General features: G+C 40.4%; 1 long non-coding RNA gene across 4 annotated transcripts in view; it reads left to right on the forward strand.

Annotated features, from left to right (window-relative positions):
* LOC148145896 (uncharacterized) overlaps positions 1–20,161 on the forward strand; it is a 58,678-nt gene extending 38,517 nt beyond the window's left edge. For all 4 annotated transcript variants that reach the window (XR_015761181.1, XR_015761187.1, XR_015761182.1 and 1 more), the window contains 2 exons: positions 15,550–15,604; positions 19,388–20,161. This is a non-coding gene — a long non-coding RNA (uncharacterized LOC148145896). The remainder of the gene's footprint in view (positions 1–15,549; positions 15,605–19,387) is intronic.
* The last annotated feature ends 707 nt before the right edge of the window (positions 20,162–20,868 follow it).

Consider the following 20,868-nt stretch of genomic DNA (forward strand, 5'->3'; position numbering starts at 1 on the left):
CTGGTTTCCTCTGACAGTCCAAAGGTATGCAGGTTTGGTAGGTTCGTTGAGAGGTGGTTGGGGGCTGGAGGGTCTGGACAGAATGCTGTTCAGAGTATTGGTGCAGACCCGAAGGGCCAAATGGCCTCTATCTGCACTGTAGGGATTCTATGACTTTTTTTAACCTCCGGGGTTAAACACTTAAAATGTCAGTCGACATTTATTTATAATTCAACTATGAGCAATTGGTCAACCATGGAAGCGATTTTAAGGGATGTGTATGTTTCAGTCACTTTAAAACTGAGGAACACTGCACTTAAAATATTCAGGACTTTGATCAGAACCACTCTTGTAATTTCGAACCACCTGCTGCTCAATGCTGTTTCCTACATCCTACTAGCTGTATAATGGATCATAATAGCTTTTCACTTCGATGTTCCACAACCATTACATCTAGAAACTTCAGTTGCAGAAAGAGACAGAATACAGTATTGTTTAGATTAAAATAATAACCTTCATGTAGAAACTACCTCATATAACCTTGTGTACTTCTGAACTGCTTCTGAAGAACAGTCATACTGGATTTGAAACATTAACTCTCTTTCTCCCTCCACGAGTGCTGCCAGACATGCTGAGATTCTCAAGCATTTAATACATTGCATATAATCCCTGCCGATTTTGGGTACTTGGAAAATTGGTCCTTTGGTTCTTTTTCATTAATGTTTAGGATATGGACATCACTGGCAAGGTTAGTCTTTATGGGCCATGCCTACTTGCCCTTGGAAAGGTTGGTTGTTGAACCTCTGTTGATTCTGCCACAGTGCCGTTAAATCAGGTGATTTAGACAGAGAGATGGAGGGATCCAAGTCGGGTGTGGTTGAAAACTTGTTTAGGTGATGGTTGGATGTGATGGTGTTCCTTCTACCCTGGTCCTTTTGGGTCCAGAAAATACTAATCTTTGTACCTTGCTGTGACTGGGCTTATGGCTTCCCTTCCTTCTTCAACTTACTCTCAGTCAGTTGCAATGATGTTTAAAAAAGAAGTGGCAAGTAACTAATACAATTTAATTAAGATTCGTTAACCAAATTGAACATGTAGGGAGAGCTAATTTCAAGATTTTCTTGAGTGAAAGAGAGTGGAGTTTATTTCCGACTACCCAGGAAAAACTGACTTTAACACACACACATGCAGATGAACACAGGCAATAAGCAGGGCATGGGAGCTTTGGAAGATGTAGGAGTGTCTAATACTGACAATAAGGTAAATGCAACTGCAGTCATGGACATTGAGACTGAGATTGAGGAAGATCAAGAGAAGAGTTTCCAGTGCTCTTGCTGTCATCAGTCAATATTTTGCTCAAAGGCTGATGTTTCCATGAATTTCCTTTATCAGATTCTGATGTCGTTTCTTCCTTTCATTCCAAACTGGATGGTTTCCATCTCTCAGTATGTTCAGTTATTTCACAAGTGCGAGTGAAGCAAAATATGTGAATTTCTTGACACTGGTCGAGTTTCAATGCCTCTAGCAGCTTCATCAATGACATTCCTCCACCATTACAAGTGGGGGTGTTCGCTGATGATTGCATAATGTTCAGCTACATTTGTCACTCCTCAGATACTGAAGCAGTCCATATTCAAATGTAACAAGACCTGGACAATATCCAGGCTGAGAAGTGGCAAGTAACATTTGTGCCACACAAATGCCAGGCATTTGATCATTTTCAATTAAAAAAACAATGTTACCACTGCCTTTTGAAATTCAATGGCTTTACTATCACTGAATCCCTCAATATCAACATCCTGGGGGTTACCATTGACCAGAAACTCAACTGGACTTGCCATATAAATTAAGTGGCGATTGGAGCAAGTCAGAGGCTGGGATTACTACAGCAAGTAACTCACCTCCTGCCTCCTCAAAGCCTGGAGCACAAAAATGGAACACTCCACACTTGGCTGGATGAGTGCAGCTTCGACAACACTCAAGAATTTTGACTCCATGGGCAAAAAATGCTGTCCTAGCCACTGATGTCCACATTCTGTAAATGAATTAGAAAAAAAAAGGACAAAGTGGCCCCCTTGACTCCGTATTCCCAAATATCCACTCTCTCCAACAGCAAGTTGGCAAGGTGTACTATCTACAAGATACCCTGCAGAAACATGTCAAATATCCTCAGATAGTAACTTCCAAATCTGATAGGTTCCATCTTGAAGGGTGGCAGATACATGGGAACAGCATTATCTGCAAATTCCTTTCCAAGCCTCTCACTATACAGGCATTTTTTTTTTGTATTCACTGGTGAGATGTGGGCATCACTGGCTGGTTGGCATTTGTTGCCTGTGCCTAGAAACTTAGACATACATCACCATTCCTTCAGTATCACTGGGTCAAAATCCTGGAATTCCCTTCCTAAGGCCATTGCGGGAGTACCAACAGTACGTGGATGGCAGTGGTGCAAAAAGGCAGCTCACCACCAGCTTCCCAAGGCCAACTAGAGATGGCAAAAATGCTGGCCCAGCAATGTCCGTGTCCTACGGGAGAATAAAAATGGGCTAAAACAATAATTCTGCAGCAGCGTATTACATATACAGTTTGTCTGGTCATGTCAGGCAATCAAAGATCAGCAGTATCCTTTCTGAAACTAGTTTCATCCCTGGAAGTCTCAAACATTGAAGACCAATGATAAAGGTTGAATACAGGTAGTCTAGTCTCTTCATAATTGTAACAATTTTCAAAATAACAATTGGAAACAAACTCTGGGTTTGGAAAATGAATGGGTTATTTGCTAACATAGTGTCATTTCACTTGACTCTTATCAAAGTGCTAACTGGGGGTGAGTGCTGCCGTTTTAATTGTATCAGTGTTGCTTTTGAATGCTATCTCCAACTCTGACAGACCTGGCAAGCAGCACAGGAACAGTTCTAATAAGGGGATATTTGCATTTACCACTTTAGCTCAGAAATTTTACAGAGAATTTCCACAATATGAAGTGTTTTAATGAACCATACCAGCTTAACAGCAGTAAAATTGAATAAATAAACACAGAATTTGGAGACACATTGAACTTTGTATTCTGATCCAAATACGTCTCAGATTGAAATTTTACAAGGTAGGTTAACATAACCCTTGTTTTGATTAAACAACTTTCTGTAGTACAGAGAAAGCTGTTATACCTGCATAGCAACAATTTATATAGGGACATTTAGTGGTTATCAGGGAATGCAGAGATGTTGTAATATCTGCAGAAAAAGACATATTCTTAAAAGTGCCATCTTAGCAAGCAGGAAAGATTTGTTTAAAAAAATTGTTGGCTCCAAACAGACATTTAGCTAATGTGCCTTTGGCCAAAATGATTCAAAATGGAGTATGATTATTTGATCATTCTTTTACATCTATTTCTAGGAGTCAGAAAATATAGTTTGAAGTGTGAATACTTTTAATCTTTATCATCAATTCTCTGATGGTCTGGGAGACATAATTAATGAAGTGACATGTGCTTCACCAAGGCATTTATCAAAGCATGTTCCTCCAAACATTTATAACTCATCTGGCCATATTAGGAGATATTAAGGCAGATGGTCAAAAGGTTGGTCAAAGTGACAGGTTTTAAACAGAAAGTAAAAGGAAAAGTGAGAGGTGAAGAGTCTTGGGAGAGATTTGCAGAGCTTAGGGTTGCAGAGTCATAGAGTCATTTAGCATGGAAACAAACCCTTCAGTCCAATCAGTAGTCCATGTTGACCATAATCCTGAACTAAACTAGTCCCACTTTCCCTTGCTAGGTTCATACCCCTCCAATTCTTTTTTATTCATATATTTACCTACATGTCTTTTAAATGTTGTAACTGTACCCACATCCACCACTTCCTCTGTCCACACATGAACCTCTCTCTGTCTAAAACATTTGCCTCTCATGTCCTTTTTAAATCTTTCTCCTCTCATCTTAAAAGTATGTCCCCTAGTATTGAAATCCCTCACCTCAGGGAAAAGACACCTGTCAGTCACCTTGTCTATACCCTTCATGATTTAAACCTTTATAAAGTCACCCCTCAACCTCCTATGCTCCGATGACAAAGGTCCCAGCTTATCCAACTTCTCATTATAACTCAAGCCTTCTATTCCTAATAACATCTTTCCTGAACCCTCTCCAGCTTAATAATACCCTTTGTATAACAGGGTGACCTGAACTGGACTCAGTACTCCAGAAGAGGTCTCACCAACATCCTGTACAACCTCAACCTGACATCCTAACTCTTATATTCAAAGGTCTGAGCAATGAAGATAAGCATGGTAAATGTGAAAGTGGTTGAAGGCATGGATGCAAGTGGTGAAGCATTGAAAATGTGCAAGAGGTCAGAGTTAGAGATTATAAGTGATTGTGGGGCTGGAGGAGCTGACAAGGATAGACAGGGATTTGAAAAGAAAGATGAAAAGTTTGTAAGTTTAATCTTGCTTCACCAGTGATCTGTGTGTTGGTTCCCTACCACGATTCCAGGAAATGGAGGGCAGCTAATTAAGGTCAATTATTGGGAATTGCTGTTCCCATTAAGGTCCTGTTCTTGTACTCACTGAAACTCCCTGTTAGCAATTTGGATGACCTTCATTAAGATGCAGCCTGTGCAGGCGAATCTAGTAGTTTTGATGATGAGAAATGGTGAGAGAGTGGCACAACGAAACACAAAGGTTGGTCCTCTAACTTTGTGGCCAGGTAGTTTCTAAAAGAAAAGCTTCATTTCTGAGTGGGTCAGTGAACACCAGGGCAAAGAGTGAAGTGGACTGGGTGGAAGTGAGATGGTGGTGGTCAGTTTCCTTACAAAGGAAGGCCACTTGGAAGCTGTCCAACACTCTGCCTGCCAGCCCTACTAAGAGGCATTGAATCAGACATGGAAATGGAGAGGAAGGCAAGACATTTAACTTTCTTAAAAAGTTCCCTGGTCATGAGGCTTGGAGGGCCAACCTGGGTGATTCATGTGTCACTCTTTTGCAGCACTCATCCCCCATAAAACCCATCATTTTGGTCTAGACAGGTTACAGTGAATGCGAGTCTCCCGCATCGCCAACTAAAATTCCATTGGGTGCGGGATCAGCACCTGAAGTTCCCAAAATGTGACCTGTTTGTCTCCTTTCCATTTCCTAGTATCATGGCAGAGAGCTGACATCGAGGACACAGGAGCTAAATTGCATACCTGCCCACTTCTGATTTTGATTCATATAAAAGTCCCGACCAGGGACAATGCTAGGAACAACAGAGTTGGGATACGAAAGATAAAATCTTTTGCTGTCTCATCATTAAAGGGACACAATCTTGGAGTCTATGAAGATCAGAGGCACTGAAGAATTTATAGCTCCTCCAAACATTTATAACTCAACTATTTAACAATAGTGGGGCTTTTGGAAAAATCTGCAACATTATTCCTGGAACTGTGCAGATCTGTGCCTGCCAGTTGAACCCAGGCGACATGACCTTTGAAAGGGTAAATGCGCTCATGTCTCAGCTTTCATTAAAAATACAGTTATTATAAGCTTGTGAGCTTGTAGCTTCAGTCAGTTTAAATTTTAACTCAAAATGGTTAGTCACTTGTTCTTTTGAAAGAAGAAAAGACTAAAAGCCTTACCATTTGCAATGTATATGTGCATGTCTTTAGTATAATATAGCAATAAATGCCAGCTTGCATCCCATAAATGAAGTTAAAAAAAGGCTTTCGTGTCATAAACGTACTGCGTAGCAGAGATAAGCTTTCTCATATTTCCCCCATTCGCTCTTTGTTATTGAAAGATCAAAGAGTTTCCATGATCAGTTCCCATTCCATTTGGGAATCTTCCTTGAAGAGATATGGAAACTTCTAGGGAAGTTATTCCAGTTACAGTTTGAGTTTTGGTGGACCTTGGAACGGTTTTGCAGGCTCATCCATCTCTTTCTTGGCACGGACTCCCGGTGCGTCATTAATCACTAACCATGAGTGATAACACACCAGGAGAATGCAGGACGTGGAAAGGTCACAGTTGTCAACATGGTGCACTCCAGGGCAATCAGCAGGAGAAGCAATGCAACTCTCACAATTTCAGGAATTTTAGCGCAACATTCTTCTCCCTTGGGAGGATGGGCAGGGAAGTGTTCAGTATGGATTTGTTTATTCCAGTGGCTATTGAGAGTTGCAGATTCAGTAATCTGGTCTGTGTTGTTCTCATGCCTACTAGGAAACCTAAGCATTATAGGCATGATGGTGTATCACTGGAACGACTTGAAACTTATTTTGTAACCCCAGATAAAGTGATAGTTTATCCTTATCAACTCTTACGTTCAAAATGATAATAGATGGTCTCCTTAATAAGACATAAATGCACTTTAAAACTTACAGGCCGAATATTACAACATTTTACAATTACCCTTCCATGAGATAATGTAAATACAGTGAAGTGAAGTAGTGTCAGGGCGCACTTGCGAAACAGTATACATGCCCTTGTTACAGCATTAGAAACAATACCACTCCGATCATGTACCCAACGCCTTCGTCCATTGCTTTGCTTTTCAGACTTCTCTCTCAAATTGTTTTTGTGGCCAGCTTTACGAATCAGTTAAGTGTTGTCCTCAGCGGCCAATTTCACAAGTAGTTCATGTGAAATTTATTCCAGATTAGATCCCAGTTCAGCAGCATAGGCTGTTTGTAACTCTTCTTGTTCCATTTAAGTGCAACCCAGCATTTCCATCAATCAGCTGAAAAGTAGTTTCTCGGAAATCAAGTTGATTAGAAGTTCTACATCTATGAATTATTTTGAATTATCTAAACTTCTGTTCCTCATTCTGTTATTTATTTATTTCCTGTCATTGTGGATTCTCTGGTTTGACATTAGAAATTACTTTTTCCTACTGACTCTTCAGTTGTTATCTTTTGCTTGAATCTCTCCATTGCCTCACTCCTAAATAATCTATGGGCTCTTACTTTGCAACATTTTTTATTTATCACTGTGTCATATGTGCCTTAGCTGGCTAGGTCCTAAGCTCTAGAACTTATAATTAATCACCTGTTAAAGCCTAACTCTTAGACACTTCTGTCTCTTGTTCCATGACTTACTGGGCACCTCAAACAACTGTCTGTGTGGAGTTTGCACATTCTCCCCGTGTCTGCGGGTTTTCTCTGGGTGCTCTGGTTTCCTCCCACGTTCAAATATTGGATTGGTGGATTAGCTGTGCTAAAGTGCCCCATAGTTGTTCAGGGATGTGCAGGCTAGGTGGGTTAGCTATGTGAAAAGTAGAGTTACAGGGATAGGGTAGGGGAGTGAGTCTGGGTGTGATGGGTTGAAGTCGACTCAGTGGGCTGAGTGGCCTGCTTCCACACTGTAGGGATTCTATGATTCATCATCCAGAGTTGAGGACCTAAAACAACGCAAGACACAAGTTAAACCACACATGGAATACTGTGAACTGTTTTGGGCCCTTTCTCTAAGGAAAGATATACTGACATTGAAGGCAGACGAGAGAATGTTCAGTCAGTTGATTTGGGTGTTGAGGAGAGGCTGAACAGTTTGTGCTTATATTCATTGGAATTTAGAAGAATGAGAAGTGACCTTATTCAAACACATAAGACTCTTAGGGCACTTGACAAGGTAGGTGCAAATAAATTGTTTCCTTTTTTGGGAGAGTCTAGGACCAGAGGGCAAGGGTCAGGGGGTCAGAGTAAGAGTTAGAACAGAGATGAAGTGGGATTTCTTCCCTCAGAGGGAAGTGAATCTGTGGAACTGTTTACCACAGGGGACTGGGAAAGGCACAGCAGGTCAGGCAGCATCTGAGGAGCAGGAGAGTCAACATTTCAGGCATAACCTTTCATGCCTGACCTGTTGTGTCTTTTTGAGTGCCACACTTTACAGACTCTGACTATCCAACATCTGCAGCCCTCACTATCTCCTACCACAGAGGACTATCAAAGCTGGTATTTAAGTATATTCAAGGCTGAGAAAGATTTTTAATCAGACTGGGAATCCAAGGGTGTGGTGAAAAGGCAGGAGGTTGAAGTTGCTGGTTTTCACATTAGCCATAATCCCAATGAAATGCAGAGCAGACTTGATGGGCTGAATAGTCTAATTTTGTTCCTACAACATATGGTCTTAAAGTCTAAGGTTCAAAAACAGATATCTGTGGATAGGCTAGCAATGATTTCACAAAATATAGATTCAGGAATTACCTCATCTGAGTGGATATTGGTAAATGTCATACAGCTTTTCCAAAAAGAAGACAGTGAGGAATAAAGAGGGAACTGCTGACAAGTCAGTATCAGGGCTCAGTAGAATTGGGGGGAAAATAGTACTAATTGCTAGGGCACATGATTTAGGGAGCCCGGACTCAATGCTGTCATAGCTGTCATTAAGGCACATGGAAGTGGCCGTCAAAATTGTCGATGAACAACAGTGGAGGAGCAGAGGAAGAAGGAAGATGGCATTGGTAAGGGGTTGTGAGGACTGAATGTGCGTGGGTTGGTGGGCTCAAGGTCAGAGATGCAGGACCAAGGTCGGAGAGGTGAATCTGGAGCCAGGGAAGTTAGAGAATTGTGAATGACCAGGCCTGGCAAGGAGGTAAAGAGAGGAAGAAGCTGCAGAGGTTTGGAGGATGGTGGAGAGACGAAACAGAGAGAGAGAGAGAGAGAGAGAGAGAGAGAGGCTTTGTGGGGGAGGAGAGAGAGGGAGGCTACAAGATGGGAAGTAGGCTGGAGGGAGGATGGAAGTATGAAGAACTAGTGAGACTGCAAAGGAGTGGGTAGAGGGAAGGGGGCTGCAAGTAAATAGCTGCACCCCTAACCAAACTGTTCCAGTACAATTACAAACTGTCATCTCCAGGACAAATCCAGCCTGGCAAATTACTGCTGCATCTAACTACTCTCAATCGTGAATAATAAGGGGTTGCTTACAGTCCTATCAGTTCGTTTTGCTCAGGAATAGCCTGCTTCCTGACAGTTAGCTTGGATTTTGTCAGTGCCCCTCAGCTCCTGACCTCAATGCAACCTTAGTCTAGGTGTTGACAAAAAAGCTAAACTCGAGACATGAGGTAAGGGAGACGGCCCTTGACATCAAGGCCGCATTAGACTGAGAAAGGCATTAAGGATCCCTAAAAAACAAACTGCAGTCAATCCGAATCAGGGAGAGAACACTCTACTAGCTGGAGTCACATGGAGCACAGCAGGAGATGGTTATCGTGTTGGAGTTCAATCATCTCAAACATAAGATATTTCTACAGGATAGTGTCCTAGGCCCAACATCTTCAATTGTTTCATCATTTACTTTCTCTTTATCATAAAGTCAGAAGCAGAGATGTTTGCTGACAAGGTTCAGCTCAGATTCTGAAGCAACTTGCATCCATATTCCGGAAGACTGGAACAACACCGATGCTGCATTAATCAAAGGAAAACATGATTTACGCACACTATATAAATGCTAGATGCCAAATAGCTCAAGCACAGTAGCAAATTTGCAGAGAACTATCATTATTACAGAATAAAAATCTTTGAAGATGATAAAATGCCTCATTATGCTGGAAGTAATAGCATCAGAAATAATGATTCGGAGATGCCGGTATTGGACTGGGGTGTACAAAGTTAAAAATCACACAACACCAGGTTATAGTCCAACAGGTTTATTTGGAAGCACTAGCTTTCGGAGCGCTGCTCCTTCATCAGGTGGTTGTGACATTCTGGCGTTGTGTGATTTTCTCAAACCCTGATGAAGGGCTCCTGCTCGAAACGTCGATTTTCCTGCTCCTTGGATGCTGCCTGACCTGCTGTGCTTTTCTAGCATCACTCTAATCTTGACTCAGCAACTGAACTGGACTAGCCATATAATAAATACTGCAGCTCCAAGAATAGGTCAAAGGCAAAAAATTTCACAGCAAGTAATTCATCTCCTCTCTCCCTAATGCCAGCCACTATCTGAAAAGCACGAGTCAGGAGTCTGATGGAATGCTCCCTCCTTAATTGGATTTTCAAACAACACTCAAAAAGATTGACACGATTCACTGCCAAAAGCACAGGGGCAACAAGGTCTACCTTCTGCAAGATGTACTGCAGTAACTTACCAAAGCATCTGTGGCAATACCTTCCGAGTTCATGCTCTTGACCATCTTGAAGGTCAAGGTCAGGAGATGCATGTCGGCACCACCAAATTCCCCTCCTAGCCACATGCCATCCTGACTTGAGTCAACACTTCTGAACCTTCATAATCACTGGGCCAGAATCCTGGAACTCTCCCTAACAGCAATTTGGGTGCAGTAGTTCAAGGATTGCAGTAGTTCATGAATGCAGCCCACCATTATCTCCTCCAAGAAAATTAGGGATGGGCAATAAATGATGTTCACATCAATTAAAAAAAAAGAAATACATTTACTGTGACCTCACAAATCTGTGGAAGGTGTGTTTAGGGTGAGGACTTTTTTGTGTGTAGATGCATCATAATATTTATCTATTTAATAATCAATGATATTTTGAAAATAACTTTTAAGTCTAACATGCTTGTTGTCTACTATTAATTTAATACAGTGGAATATAAGAAATTATTGCTTTCATTGCATGTTGAGGTTTTAAATTTAATTGAAGATTTGTAATTCTTGAAGATATTGATGAATTCTTCCGATTCTGTTCTGGTGTCAGTCTAAATAGTTCATATGTCAACACAAACAGAGGCTGTTATTATTGTTATTATATGAGTGCATCACTGAATAAATGAGTTAGTAAGAATGAAAACGTAGCTGCCAAAAATCAAAACACAACCCTCAGGAAAACCTCAAGAAGATTCCAGAGGGGAAGAAAAAATATTTTGAATACCTATTCCAAATTGTGAAGAACGTGAGGGGGAGGATATAGAACATTGAACAGTGCAGCACAATACAGGCCCTTCTGCTCTCAATGTTGTACCTTTTATTCTAATCTAAAATCAAACTTTCCTACATAACCTTCATTTCACTATCATCCATGTGCCTATCCAAGAGCCACTTAAATGTTGCTTAAAAATGGAATAAAGGACCCAGAAACAAAAAAAAAGGACTAGTGCCTATGATTTCTTTCTCTGGTTCTAACAACATTCATTGGGAAAATATTGGAGTCTATTATGAAGTAAATCTTAACGATGCACTTAGAAAAACATGCCAGGATTAGATCAAACCAACATGGTTTTACAAGGGGGAAAATCCTGTTCGACCAATTTACTAGCCTCATTTGTAACTGCTAGGGGATCCAGTAAATGTGACACACCTGCATTTGCAAAAGGCATTCAATAAGGTACCACACAAAAGGTTAATTGACAAACTAAGGTCACATGCAATTGAAGTAATATGTTTGCATGGATAGAGGATAGTTTCACAGAGGGGAGGTAAAGAGTGACAGTAAATGGGGAGCATTTTTAAATTGGCAGTCTGTGGCTAGTAGAGTGCCAAAACAATTAGTGCTGGGCCCTCGGATATTTACAATCCATCTTAATGACTTAGAAGGAAAAGACAGAGAGTAAGGTATCAAGGTTTGCTTATGATACTAAGGAAGGTGGAAAGGTTAGCTGTTGTGAGGATAGAAAGAGGTTTCAAAGAGATTTACACAAGTTAAAAGAGTACAGAAGAAGATGGAATTTATTTGTAAGAATAGGAAATCAGAATATTTCATAAAAGGGATAACATTTGCAATTTGACATTTAGAAAAACTTGAGGTGCTTGTTCAGGAGCTCAGGAAGTTACCTTGCAATTAGAAAGGTGAATGGCACATTGGCCTTGATTGTGAAGAGATTGGAATATAAGAATGAAGTCACTTTGTTACAGCTGTGCAGAGCTTGGGGGAGACCATATCAGGAATACTGTAGGCTGTTTCAGTCTCTGTATTGAAGGCAAGCTATACTTGCAGTATAGATCAGTGAGGTTCACAAAATTGGTTCTTGGAATGAGGGGTTGACCTGTGACAGAAGATGAAATAAATTAGACCTATATTCTTTGAAGTTTAGAAAAATAAGAAGAGATCTTATTGAAACATAAAAAACAATCATAGGGGTCTTTGATGATGTTTAAACATTATTTTTAATTCAAGTTGTCATCATTAATTTTTTTGATGTGTGTTTACTTTTGTAAAATAGGCAATTGTGCACATGAAAACTCAAAGCAAGAACAATTTAATCATTTATATAGCACCTTTCATGACCACTGGGCAAGAGAAAGTGATATACAGCAAGCAAACTACTTTTCAAGTATGTTTGCTGTTTTAAAGTAGCAAACATAGCAACTAATTTCCACACTACCAGCTCCCATGAACAGCAATATTGTAAAGACGGAAGAATCAGATTCTCAGATGTTGACTGAGAGAAAAATAATAATGATTTGCATGTGTAACAGCGGGCACTGCACTTTAGTTGTTGGAAATGGTAAATGAAGGCAATTTGACTAATGGACAAGATACAGCCAATCATACAACAGAAGATCTGTTGGTTTTCTCGTTGCAGTGGAAAGGCGATGTGTCATAGGAAGGATGTGCTGGGCAACTAATACTAGGGATAGGAGGACATAACTTCCTCATCAGAGTTGGCAACCATAGCAAATTGCTGCTTGTACATTTGTCTGATAATACATGACTACTATGTTCGCCAATGCCAAATCACTCACCTTGCAGTATCTGTATATAGATCTTCTAGAAGTTCTAAGGAATTTCAAACCAATCTTGAAACTTTGGCCCTCTCGATTTTCAGGGCTCCGGCAATGCTTACAAGCAGAGTTAGCTGTTAATGTGAATTATTCCAGTGTTACTCATGATCTATGTTTCAGACAACTCTGATCACATTCTCACTTCAGTTTTAGTTGACAAAAAGAGTTGTGATGCTCCAAACAGTGAAACAGACTGCACCTTTTAATCAGGCTTGCTACAAGAGTATTGAAATGACCTGTTAACATTTAACTTAGGTTAGGGTCACCTTCAAGTGCAGTTTACTAATGCTGTAAAATTAATGGAAACAGGTTAATGTCCATGTTACCTGAAGAGTGAATTCCTGAACTCATCTAGTTTATCATGGAAAGTTGCCAACCAAGATGTGAGTTCATCAGGTAAACAAGGACAGTTTTAGTGCTAAGCGAACTGACTGGAGCTCGATCTTCCTTCAGGTGTTCAGAGCACAGAGGAGTGAGATTGTGCTTTCTTTCACCATGTGAGATTGTGGGTGTTACTGGCTGAGCTAGTACTTATTGCTCATCTCAATTTGTCCTTGGGGAGGTGGTATACAGCCACTTCCTTGAATTACTGCAGCTCATGCAGCACAAACACGCATCCACAGTACTCATAGGAAAGGAGGTCTAATGGCTTATCTCCTTATTTTTTAGCTGTGGAGATGGTATGTGATATTATATCCCCAGAAACAGAAGAAAAAGAATTACTCAAAGCTTCCCTTACTAATTATATTCTTAGAAATGTCAGACTTTTGGGGTGAACACAATGCTGTAGATGGGGTTTGATCCAGGCTGTACGACAGTGGCATAACCTTCTCCCTTTTGTATTCCTGTTTCCTTGAATTAAATGTCAATATTCCTGTGTAATTGCTCTTTGTGCCTGTCCAGCAGTATTTAACAAATTGGGTACAAGGACAGTCAAATGTCTGCTTCATTCCATTCTGTAATCTCTCACATTTAAGTTCCATTCAATTTCCCATCTCTTTCAGTCTTGATGATTGATCTCACATTTCCTGTATTGAGCTTTTGTTGTCCCAGTTAATGTCCACCCACTTGGTTACATCCCTTTGTAACTTCCTACTTTTATCTACACAGTGTTCTGTGTCCCCTAACTAGATGATTTTTTTTTTAAATGAAGTTTATGCAACATTCTGTTTTACAGAAACCGAAATATCCTGGCACATACAACTGGTTAGAGCTTGCTTCAACCAAAATTATGATAACCATGCAGAGCAAGCAATGTATCAAAAACAAAATGAACTAATTTTAATCAATTCAGCTGCTTATTACTTGGATGGTTGAAAGACTAGAAACATAAAAACATACCAGCAGCCAAGTAATAACGAGTGAACTACATTCCACAGAGTTATGGTTGGACATTTGTGATAATTTAGCTGGAAGACTGATATTTGGGAGAATGTCTAGGAAAGAGATAGTATCCTGAAGATTCCAAACTGGATTTCACACATGCCTTTGGGAGAGATCTGTAACCATCCTGGCCTCACAATCATAGTTGGTAACCCTCTAAGATGGGGTCTCCATGAATGAAAGGTTAATAATAGAATCATGGAATCTTAGAATCGTACTGTACAGAAGAGATCATTTGAATCTGTACTGCTGAATGATGCTACTTACACTACTTTCTTGCACTCTGCCCACAGCCTTGAACATTACAGCACTTGACGTACTCGACTTAAAGGTTGTTAGACAGTGGTAGAGACAATCCAGATTTTTAAAAATGTTATTAATGATTTTAAAAATATTTTATCAGTTCTAAACTATTTTCTAAATGTGCTGATTGGTTACTGTAAATGTTGTGTCCTTTTACTTCTGTGCTTTTCAAAAATTGTGGACTGAAACGAGAAAGAACTATTTTAATACCAGTGTTTTGAAAGATTGCTGCATGTTTTAGGAATCGAGTAAGCTGACACTCATGGCAAGCATTGTTTGAATAGTTCCTTGAACAAGCAGTAATTGAAGATTAGATTATGAACAGGTGCCTAGAGGTTCTGCATTTAAACAGAACCCTGGTTGACAACAAAAAACAATTAGCCTATGGTCTAGGGACCAGTTATTGATGACAAAGATCTTTTGATTGGTTCTCAGGTAACTGAATAGTGCAGTGCTGGGAGCAATATACAGAGAAGGGTATCAGATTTCTACCAGCTCAGGAGCTGCCTCTTTGCTATCTGCACTTTAAACCTGAAAACACCACTTTATATTTATTTCAGCATTGCTATAAGTAGCAATTTTTGATCGACAATTCAGAGACCTTTTATAAATGAGCCAGCTACCCAATGCCTCTTGCAAACTAGTGGAAACATTCAGAAAAGGAAGGCTGAGAACAAACCTTTGGATTATCAAGAATCAATTTAACGTACCTTATGAACAAAGACTATTGAACTCTACAGAGGGAAAACTGTCCATGTATTTTGTTTGTTGTGTGTGTGTGTGTGTGTGTGTGTGTGTGTGTGTGTGTGTGTGTGTGTGTGTGTGAGTGTGTGTGTGTGTGTGTGTGAGAGAGAGAGAGAGAGAGAGCGAGCGAGAGGAATGGAGAGTTTTAAGGAGATTAGAGATTTACTTTATAATGTTAACTACTTACCACTAGCTAGAAGAATAATTCTGGTGAAGAATTACAGCACCTCATCCATTCTTTCTGTTAACGTGGATCTGAAAATCCAGAAAATACTTGTGTGTGGCATAATACATACTTTTCCATCATCGATACTTTTTAAAGACTCATGTGTGAAAGATTACAGAAATTAGTTCCTTTGAGATGGTGAAGATAAACCTGGACTTATTTGTTTTTAAAGGACTTTTTTTTCAAAGACCCATACTGGGATTCACATGACTTAAGTTGACTGCTTGAATTTGTTCACTGAAAGTCACATATTTTCTGTTAACAGCTTGGATTTACTTGAAGTCACATGCAAGGATGTTGCCGGGAATGGAGATTTTGAGGTATGGGGAGCAGCTGGATATGCTTGGATTGTTTTCACTGGAGTGTATGAGGTTGAGGGGTGACCTTATAGAGGTTTATGAAAGTATAGGGGAGGGTACAGATAAGGTGAATAGCATATGTCTTTTCCAGAGGGTGGGTGATTTCAAGATTGTGGGGCATATTTTAAGGTGCGAGGAGAACAACTTAAAAAAGACCTAAAAGGCAGCTTTTTTTTAACAGATAATGGCTCGTGTGTGGAATGAACTTCCAGAAAAAGTGGTGAATGTGGATACCGTGACAGCGTTTAAAAGAGATTTGGATAAGTACACGAACAAGAAATGTTTGCAGGGCTATGGACCAAACACAGGCAGGTGGGACTAGTTTAGGTTGGGATTATGGTTAGCACAGATTGGTTGGACTGTAGGGTCTGTTTCTGTGCTGCTTGACCATATGACTCTCTGCCTGTGTTTCTGGCTCTCAGGATGCTGCTATTTGAAATTGTTTGGAGCTCAGCTGGGGTACAGTCTGAGAGCAGATAAGGTCCTTTGTCACCTTCCTGCAAAACTCTCTTGAGAAACGCACATGAGAACTGCAAAACCGAAACAGCAATTCTCTGTGTTGTGCCTTTAGATGACCTCCTTGGAAAATCTCCTGAACAAACTGTGTTGAACAATCCCAGTGACCATCCATGTCTGTGTCGAGTGACTCATTTTTATTTACAAGGACCCCAGACTGAAAACAAGCTGGAACATTTAATATTTCATTCTTCTATTCACAGAGAATGAACAACTATTCTAGCCAAAGTGTTTTATTTTTCAAACTAAAAATCTGTAGATAATGTTTCAAAAGAGTCAGACAGTTATGCAGTACAGAAACAGACCCTTTGGACCAACTTGTCCATGCCAGCCAGATATCCTAAATTAATCTGTTCCCATTTGCCAATATTTGGCTCATATCCCTCTAAAGCCTTCTTCGTTATGTACCTATCCAGATGCTTTTTAAATATTGTAAATGTACCCACCTCCTCTGGCAGCTCACTCCATACAGCATCACCCTCTGCATGAAAAGGTTACTCCACAGGTCCTTTTTAAATTTTTCCCCTCTCGAGTTAAAACTATGCCCTCTAGTTTTGGACTCCCCTCCCCCAGGGAAAGGATCTTGACCATTCACACTATGCGTGCCCTCATGATTTTAGAAACCTTTATAAGATCACCTGTCAACCTCTATATTTTTCCTCTAACATATATCCGTTTATGTACTTATGCATGTGCATTGAAGTTATTTAGATCAGTAAATATTTATATTTTCATATTTCAAACTGTGTTAAACAGTTCTTCATCTTTGTTGGAGAAGTGCTGTTTTTATAATTGATTAGTAGTCTTCCTCTTTATGAAAGACATCTGGTTAATGGATCTTTTTATTCTGAACATGACATAGGGAAAGTACATGAATTCCAAATCAGTAACTGGGTAAAGCATATTAATTTATGACTAGTTCTGACTAGTTGAATAGTGGGATTAGAAGGAGAGAGTGTAATCATCAAACTCAGTTGTGGCAGTAAAAGGATTCTGCCACCAATCTGCTTTCATTTGACTGAGTCGAAGGGCTTATAGTGGTAGAAGATTAATGCATCAACCACTATTGAGTTTTAACAAAACGAGGCACTTTGCCTTGACACAATGTAGTTTATTGCACAATGGCAATTAGATACATTGCTTCCAAGTTGATGACAATACGTGTGGCTATAGATCTGCACTTAATAAGATCCTAAGATTGTTCTGCCTTTCCCCCTCAAGCTCCTAAGATTGGGTGGCATTCAATGAGGTCTCAACAGTAGCCCTTTCTGAAACATTACCTTATACAACACTCAAGGAAATGAGCTGGACTTTTCAGTCTACCCCAGAGTGGGATAGCAGGAGATGCACTGAAGTCCAGGGCCATAAATTGAATATTTTGCCAGTGGCATTATGCAGGCATTTAACCATTGACTGTGATTTTACCAGTGGCGAGAGAAGTGCTGAACAGTCCAATCACCCCCCCCCCCCCCCCCCCCCCCCCCCAACCTCCAGGCCAATTAGGACCCCTTTAATGGTTAATTAATTTCTCCTGCTTCTGCTTCTGCTGGGCTTTTACCCGTGACATTGTTCTTGTTTCCAATGTTAAACCTTGCAGCCCAGTGTCTTGGCAAAGGGCTGTATCTTTGTCCTGGTCCCCTGTGTTTCCTCAGACTTCCGCCATGCCCAAGATTGTTCCTATCAATCTCCTGTCATGTTCACCATAACCCCTCCACCTCTTAGGGCATGGTGGCTCAGTGGTTAGCACTGCTGCCTCACAGCACCTGTGACCTGGGTTCTAATCCAGCATTGGGTGACCATCTGTGTGGAGCTTGCACATTCTCCCCCATGTCTGCCTGGGTTTCCTCTGGGTGCTCCTCTTTCCTCCCACAGTCCAAAGATGTGCAGATTAGGTGGATTGGCCATGGTAAATTCCCCATAGTGTTCAGGGATGCGCAGGTTAGGTGGATTAGCCATAGGAAATGCAGGGTTACAGGGATAGGGTAGGGGTGTGTGGGTCTACTAGGTGGGCTGCTCTATGGAGGGCGGGTGTGGAATCGAAGGACCTAATGGCCTGCTTTCACTTCGTAGGGGATCTGTGATTCACTGGACCTACGTCAGCCTGTGCAGCTCACGTCCTCTCTCTGGGACTTGCTGCAATTCCAGCAGAGCCTGCTGTTAATGGAGGTATTGCTGGGTATTGTGAAAAGCTGCTGTCTACTTGATTGACTGACAATTCTCAGAGACAGGACTTCCTCTCCATTGGAGATGATGACCATTAAATAAATGCCTACAGGATGAGCTAGCCAAAGGCTGCCTCCTGTTGTTTACACTAGGGCAAGGCTGGATCCTAGACCCTTTTTTAAAATTCAATGAGTGATTCTGCTTGGTGAACACATTTTCTTTATGTAAGTGATGTGCTGTTATTCTATTCTGCATTGCTTGGGAAGTTGTGGTTTAATGTAGCCAAAATAATATTTGAAGGGAAAGAAAGATTAACATAAATATAAATACAAAATTGACTGGAGTGGAAGTAACATCAATACATCACTTCTTAAATTGCAGCTAAAAATTTAATATAAAAGCAATTATGTTTTAAGCCATGGGAAACTACACTTGTGGTTCTGCTCAGTTTTGTATATAAGCATCTGTGGTAGTTAGATGTACAAATATGTTTTGTGAATTAAATAGGTCCTTGCTTTTTTTTCAACTGATTAAATCTAAGACTAAGTTTCATAAAATACTGCAGTTATCTGTAAATATATCAGGAAAGGAAGTACACAGATGTGAGATTATCAACTCAAGCCATTGACGGAGAGGACATATTTATTCCTGAGGTGACGTTAACCAACAGTTATCCCATATTTTGCCCAATTGTGTGACAGGAAAACATCAAACGCTTAGAAGATTCTCAAAGCACTATCTCTGGCTAGGGGCATTCAAATAGAAAGGTTCTCTGGAAAAAAAAGTGATGCATTACCTTCTGAGGGGGTGAAGCATACAAACTTTGCTATCTATGACTTCTGTCATTAATACAGATGCCATGGTATAAAACTTTGCACTGTATGTTTTTTCGTCAAATTATGCGTGATGATAGATCGCTATTCTATTCTAAATCGAATCCTTCCATGGCCCTGGTTGCCAGAATGCATCATGTGGAAGAATATGTTTCGCTGTCATTTGCAAGTGATGCAAAGACTGACTGCTCACATGTACTGAGGTGTTCTGTTCCCTACATTGGTCACACAGGTTCGCTACCAGTGAGACTCAGCCAGTGGGGGGATGGTCGATGCTGTCACAGCCGTGCTAAAAGGCACAAAAAGGTGGAGATGGAGCAAGTCGACCAGTCAGCCCTGGGCTAGCAGCAACCCCAAGCTGCAGGCCAACAGCCTCCACTACTGAAGAGCTCACAGCTGGAGAGCCCCTCCAAGTGTATTGGAGGCAGAGGTGAGCCAGAATGAGAGTCTACATGAACAAAAGAATTGTATTATCAAGACCAGGGAAATCATTAGGAAGACAAAATTCACGTGCACTGGAATGCCTAACCTATTCAGGCGTGTTTTATGGCTTAGTACTGAAATTCCAGGTTCTTACATAGATTCAATGCTGAATATCTTTGGTATGGAATAATGCAGCATGTGAATGAGCAGGACAAATCAACAGCATCTTCTAGATTTCCATGATTAACTGAGCATGTGTTGACTCTGGGAATTGATTGATTCCATAAGATCCGTGAGTTCTCATAGCCTCACGGTTATTTGTAGCAAGAAAAATGGGCCATTGTAGCACGTTTCTCTATAAAATGAACTAGCTTAATGTGTTCTGCTTATGCCTTCATAGATGAAATAAAAGTACTCGGTTCAAAATGATCTCTACATGTTCGAACTGATAAAGTTGTCACCGAGGATAGCTCGGTATTCACTCGGCAGAATCAATGAATAAACATCTCCTACCTGGTAACACAATGTACCGCTATGGTTTCCATGACAACTGTAATTAAACAAAATGCTCTCTGCATTTAAGGCTAAATGGAGCATTTCCTTTCATCTGTGAAATATCTGTCGTGTGATAAAATGAAAGAAAATATTAATGGGGTTTTCAATTGCGTGCACACAGTAACAGGGAGTGTGGTAACATGGTTGAGCGGCAGTAAATTAGCCTGTGGAGGCCCTGATCAGATGTGGAACAAGAGCCACACATTCTACTATAAACCAGTGATTATAACACATATTCACAAAGCCAGCATAGAGTGTGCTGTGCAGTCAATTATCTGCTGCAGTTGTGGCTGCTATTATCTAATCTCATGCACATGTTACATTCTTAAAGTCAGCAGTTTCGAGTAAAATGCCATCTGTTTCTACTTCCTGTTCTGCTGATGACTGTGAGAAACTCACTGGGTGACTTTCTCAAAATCAGTCACAATCAAAGACAATGTAAGAATTTAGTACAGGCTCTCAAGATTTTTCGTTCATTTCTATTGACTTCTAATCAGAATCAGTCAATAGCTAATAAAGCAAGTCAGTTGAGCAACTAAATACACTTTATCATCTCTGGAATATCTATTTAATGTGATGCTTGGTATACAATAAATTGGATAATTAATTTCAAGTCATAGACAATGAACTCAATGAGCTTAAGGTCTTTTTAAAATTTCACTCATGGGATATGGGTGTCTTTGCTTATTTCTCATCCCAAATTGTCCTGAAGAAGATGGTGGTGAGTTGCCTTCT

This window comes from Chiloscyllium plagiosum, unplaced genomic scaffold, assembly GCF_037043375.1.
Source record: "Chiloscyllium plagiosum isolate Xiang-an unplaced genomic scaffold, Cpla_swu_hap1 HiC_scaffold_23, whole genome shotgun sequence".
Lineage (NCBI taxonomy): Eukaryota > Metazoa > Chordata > Chondrichthyes > Orectolobiformes > Hemiscylliidae > Chiloscyllium > Chiloscyllium plagiosum.